This window comes from Scardinius erythrophthalmus, assembly GCF_964197995.2.
Source record: "Scardinius erythrophthalmus genome assembly, chromosome: 3".
In the NCBI taxonomy this organism is placed as follows: Eukaryota; Metazoa; Chordata; class Actinopteri; order Cypriniformes; family Leuciscidae; genus Scardinius; species Scardinius erythrophthalmus.
Window position 1 is genome coordinate 50,645,688 of NC_138223.1, and position 6,032 is coordinate 50,651,719.

Below are 6,032 nucleotides of genomic sequence, written 5' to 3' on the forward strand. Positions count from 1 at the left end.
CTGCCGCACCAGCACCCCAGATGAATTCCGTTAAGACACCGCTTCAGGAGGGTCTCGCGACTCTCGCTGATTCTGCGCATCTAGTCAGCCCCGCCGAACCGGCGCTTCCAGAGAGGATTGAGTCAAGTGAGTCGAGTCCCGCCAAGTCAAGTGAGTCGAGTCCCGCCAAGTCAAGTGAGTCGAGTCCCGCCAAGTCAAGTGAGTCGAGTCCCGCCAAGTCAAGCGAATCTAATGAGTCAAGTCCCACGGCCGAATCTACGAAGTCAAGTCTCACGGCCGAATCTAAGGAGTCAAGTGAGTCTGCCATCGAACCGAATGAGTCAAGTGAGTCACTTCCCGTCTGTAGTGAATCAAGTCCCCTGAGTGAGTCAAGTCCCGCGGCCGAATCTACGAAGTCAAGTCTCACGGCCGAATCTAAGGAGTCAAGTGAGTCTGCCATCGAACCGAATGAGTCAAGTGAGTCACTTCCTGTCTGTAGTGAATCAAGTCCCCTGAGTGAGTCAAGTCCCGCGGCCGAATCTACGAAGTCAAGTCCCCTGGCCAAATCTAAGGAGTCAAGTGAGTCTACTGAGTCAAGTGAGTCTGCTATCGAACCGAGTGAGTCAAAGCCACTATGCCCTGCTTTAACCCCACGCCGACGCAGGAGAAAGAGGAGGACTCGCAGGGTTCGGCTGACTCCAGAGGGCGTTCCTAGGCTCCTCGCGCTGCCGGCCCCGCCTCGGCGCCTTGCGGGCCGGTCCCGCCTCTGCGCCTCGCGCTGCCGGTCCCGCCTTTGCGCCTCGCCCTGCCGGCCCCGCCTCTTCTCCTCGCGCTGCCGGCCCCGCCTCTTCTCCTCGCGCTGCCGGCCCCGCCTCTTCTCCCCGCGCTGCCAGCCCCGCCTCTTCTCCCCGCGCTGCCGGCCCCGCCTCTTCTCCTCGCGCTGCCGGCCCCGCCTCTTCTCCCCGCGCTGCCGGTCCCGCCTCTTAAGCTCCGTGAGGTTGTTTTAGAGCTTGTTTCCAGCCCGGAGGCTGGAACCTTAAAATTTCCCAAGTACTTTTGGGGGGGGGGCAGTAGGGGTCCGAAAAGGGCCATGGAGGCGAGGGCGACATGGACCACTACACCACTGCCTACTCCTGAGGGGGTCATGGAGATGGCTCCTACATGGACTTTTATCCCACTGTTGATTATGCCTGAGCTTCCCATGTTACTGGTTCCTTCCAGCTTTGCTAAATGTACTCTGCCCTGGTCTTGTCCCAAGCATGCTCTGCCTTGGCTGCCTGCGGAGCGTGCTTTCATGTGGACTCATGTTCTGCTCTGGTCTCCAGGCCCCAGGTCTCTCTATGCACCTGGCCTACTGCCTCTCCACGGGCCTGGCCCTCCATCCCAGCCCCCGTTGACCTCCCCCCAGAGCTCTTAAGAGCGTCTGGAAGCCGCTCCTTTGGTGGGGGGCTATGTGATGTGGAGTGCCCGTGTGAGCCACTGGAGGGCACTCTCTCCCTGTATTATGTTTCACCTTGGACTCATTATGTTTAATTATGTTTCAGTTGTGTTTGATTACTGGTGAATGAGTTCCTTATTTAAACCTGTATGTTTCCTTTGTTCAGTGCTGAGTATTGTACGTGTCACACTGCTTGGTCTAGCTTTGTTTCTAAGTTTTCTAGTATTTAGTCTCCGTGTTTCTGACCTCTTGCTGCCTGCTTTGATTACCCGACTGCTTGTTCCCTGTTTGTACTGATGCTGATTTGGACTGCTTATCTGGACTCTGACTACTGCCTGTTTCCCCGTTTGTGCTCTTTGGATTGTCCTTCAATAAAAGCCTGCATTTGGATCACCTGTCTGTTTCCCGGTGCAGTTCGTGACACATTGTTAGCTAACAGCTGTAAGCATGAACTAGCTAAATAACGCTAACTTAGTGTTTAGCTAGTGAAGTTTATTAGTACCAGACAAAAAGACGACGTCTAACGCTATGTTAACAAACTGCACATGCACACTGTAGATGTTTGTGAAATAATTTTTTATTCAATATAATGTTTTACATTTTACAGACATGTTACAAACTATTTACAGGCTATTTGCTAACGTTATAGTGTGTGTGTGTGTGTGTGTGTGTGTGTGTGTGTGTGTGTGTGTGTGTGTGTGTGTGTGTGTGTGTGTGTGTGTGTGTGTGTGTGTGTGTGTGTGTGTGTGGACTACTCTTCAATCCTTGGCTCACTGAAATGACAAAATAAAAAAGCCGTCTTCCTGCTGGCCAGTATTTGGCATATTTCATTCTGTAACAACAGTCAATAGCAAAGTATCATGCTATTGTTTTTGATGTTATACATTTCTTACAGATAATCACGATGATCATTGCGTTTGTCTTACCGAATGTGGTATCTTCCTGTCAGAAATTACAGTTTTTCTATAAGCTTTTTTTTTATTAATGCCGACAGTAAAATGTTGCCAGATATTGCTACGAAAAACAAGCAACTTTTTTTTTTTTTTTTAATAATAATCCGAAATAAGTTCAAAGCTTGTGTTTTGGAAATAAGATTAATATATCACGAACCCTAACATGCAACTTTCCACTTTAATAACTTCCTAAAGTGTGACATTAAATCAGAAATACAAGTCCAGAAGACAACTGCTACCTTTCCATTAGGTGGCAACACGGGATCGCACCCGCGCCCTCACAACGCGCTCTCAAGCCCCGTTCACTGCGCTAGATTCTCACAGGAAAATGAATTGCAAATACTCATATGAGGTGGTTTAAACGGCTAATTAATCATTCAGAGAGCTTGAAATTTTATTCTTGAATGTAAAAAAATGACCAAGGTCCGGACCTCGGTCACGGTGAACTTATAGCTGGCTACGGCCATGTCCATCACCGGCTGTTCGACATAGCGACGTACCAATGCTCGGTTCCCACGCCGTATCGACTCAAATGTCAAATATCGACAAGGCAAGCAATGGGACACACGGGCTCAACAGGTCTTTCAAGTTCGTCTTCAATTTCAAATCAATTGCGTATTCAGTCCGGTCCAGTAACGCTTCACTCTCTTCACTCACCAGCAGAACCAACCAACCCCGTTACGTAGGCTGTGACGTCACTCCAAAATGGCGACTCGCTAGCTAGAAATTGCAAAAATAATTTTGTCATATCTGTGTTTTTTTGTTTTTTTTTGTCTCATTGTTTTAACAACTTTTTAAAATAATTTTTTTGGCAAGGTGATTTTTCTAATATATGTAGCTACTACCAGTGCCAAAACATGGACGTTTTTTTTTCCTTTAAGAGCTATTCAAATCTAATCATTGTGGTGATACATCTTCCTAAACTCCATTTTAAACGTTTAAGAGATATGAGTAATGCAATACCAAAATACTAGGCTTTCTAAAATAGGCGGAAATTAATCTGCACGCAAAATCGGCGGTCGCGTTAAGTCTTTTGACAAGAGAAAATGCTTCAATGGTTAACCAAAGCTAACGACTGTGGTTACATACATCTTCCTAAACTCCATTTTAAAGGTTTAAGAGCTATAACATAAGTGAAGCAGAACAAAATAGATGAGCTGACTAACGTTACCCACCCAGCAAAAACGCGTTGAAAAGACACCGACATTTCCAGTTGTCTAAACAACTTTAATATTTGGTTGAAAAGTGAAAGGTGAAAAGCCGTCTTTTTCAGGTCGTTGAAAAGACGCCTATAAAAGGACGTCCCACTCGCATCTAAATTAGGTTGTAAAGTGAGTTGAAAAGACGTCTTTTTCAGGCCTAATTACAACCGATTATAAACATGATTATATTTAATATTCATAATTACTGTCAAAATAAGACAATTCACAAAAGAGTTGCAAACCATTTATTGTCACATCAAATACATCTTTCACACACAAAAAAATCACTTTTCTGATCACATCTTAAGCTTGCATTTGATCAAACATACCCTAAAAACAGTTATATTCTGAAATATTCCTAAATTAAAATAACTTTACTAAAAATGTATAAATATACATGTAAATATATAGTAAAGTGTAATTTATTCCTATGATGGCAAAGCTGAATTTTCAGCATCATTATTCCAATCTTCAGTGTCACATCATCCTTCAGAAATCATTCTAATATGATGATTTGACTCTCAATAAATATTTATATCTTTAAAATATTGAAAATGTTTATAAAACAGAACAATGACCAATTATAACCACATTAGAAAACATTAAAGGGATGGTTCACACAAAAATGTAAATTCTGTCATTACTTAAAATAAAAATTCTATCTGTAACCTTATCTTAGAAAACGACATTTATCTGAAAAGTGTTTCAACTGTCCCGGCTCTCCCCTACAATACATTGCAAATTTCCTCAAGGAAAACAAATCTCTTAACTATTATTGTAAACTATGGGAGTCAAGTAGCCTATTGGCTTCATTAGCCTAATATAATATTGAAGGTAAATATGAACTGATTTGTATACAAACACTTAAAATACACTTTTATTTATTTTTATAATAATAAAGTTATATGAAATTATATAAAAATGTAAATGGTGGCTGTCATAATAAAACTTTCCAGATTTATTCAAACACGCATTATTGAAAAACATGTATAATGAATATGTAATATGGTGCATATATTTAACAAAATGCTCCTCTCCAGAGTTAATTTTTCTAGCTGACTGACGAGTTTATGGTCACTGGATTTGTTTTTTCTGAGGTAAATGTGACATTACATGCACTGGTGTAGTGCAAGGTATTCGCAGGTATATGGCGTATGCCCACTTCTTGTTCTGTCGGCATTGCGTATATACCCACTTCTAAAATCCCCTCTGATGTGCGTCTGATCTGTGTTTAGTGTAGCCTATATAATGAAAGTTGTGAAATAATTGCCTAATATTAACTAATTTGGTGCTGCAATGATTCGCCCATCACGACGATAACTGACCTCCTCATCTGAGCTGCTACGGCACACAAAAACCCGCTCGTCAATGTCATGTCAAAATGTTTGAGACCAATTAAAGCAAGTGGGATTTATGTTCACAAAAGTGCGAGCCGAGCGCGAATCCCAACGCGACGCTTCACGCTTCAGTTAACGATCATACAAGTTGCTAAACTAAACAGCTGTTTTTCGATCGAAGTTTTAAATGACAAACAGGAATAATCAGTTTTATCAAAGACAGTGGAAACTATAAGCTCAATTTAACAATACAAGCACCTTTTTAAATATATTGCCATTATTATAATAAATATAATGTTTAAATGTATTTGTATAACATTACCTCGAATGTGTTCGAATATTTCCCCAGTATCAGCACTGAGACTTTTCACTGTTTGTATCACTCCGCTTGTCTGTGTTTGTGCAACTTGCATCATTAAGCCAGAAGGTGGCGACAAGTGACTGTCTTTATAAGTGCGCAATTGAACCATTGATTAAATTAACAGATTAGTCCAAAACACTGATTAATTTAGGAAAGAAAAAGTAGCTGAAACTGATCTTTGATGCTCATACTAATTGCTCATAATGCCTCTGGACACAGAAGGATTGCATTGGCGTTTGTTTGAAATGTAACATCTATGCAAAATAATCCTTGAATCATTTCTTATTTAAGGCCATTTCCGTTTCGAATATGTGATTGTGTATTGTCAACAATAAGCATAAACATTCTGCACTTCCATTTTGTAGCGTGGATCTTTCATTGCGACATTTAAACTGATTCTCATGTTTAAAAATATCTGATAAAAAACTTCATGCTACTGCCCTCTGACATGCTTTTAAAGCTACTGTTTAAACACCTTAAAATGCACGTCAAGATCAGGAAAATCTATATTTTCTCGAGGGGGTAATAATCCCCCAACCCGCATAGCAAGATCATTTTTGGGACCTCGGTATTTATAAAACCCTGCGTACGGCCCTGCACCCAGTAAAGACAGCGATGCAGTGATCCCTTCAACAGTTGTCCAATTTTCATGTGTGGATGGACTGAGGAATAGTCACTCAAAATTCATAATTATTTAGTATTAATAAATAATTAAAAGCCAGTATTAATTGCAAAAACTGCACCTTTTCTGTGGCTAATATT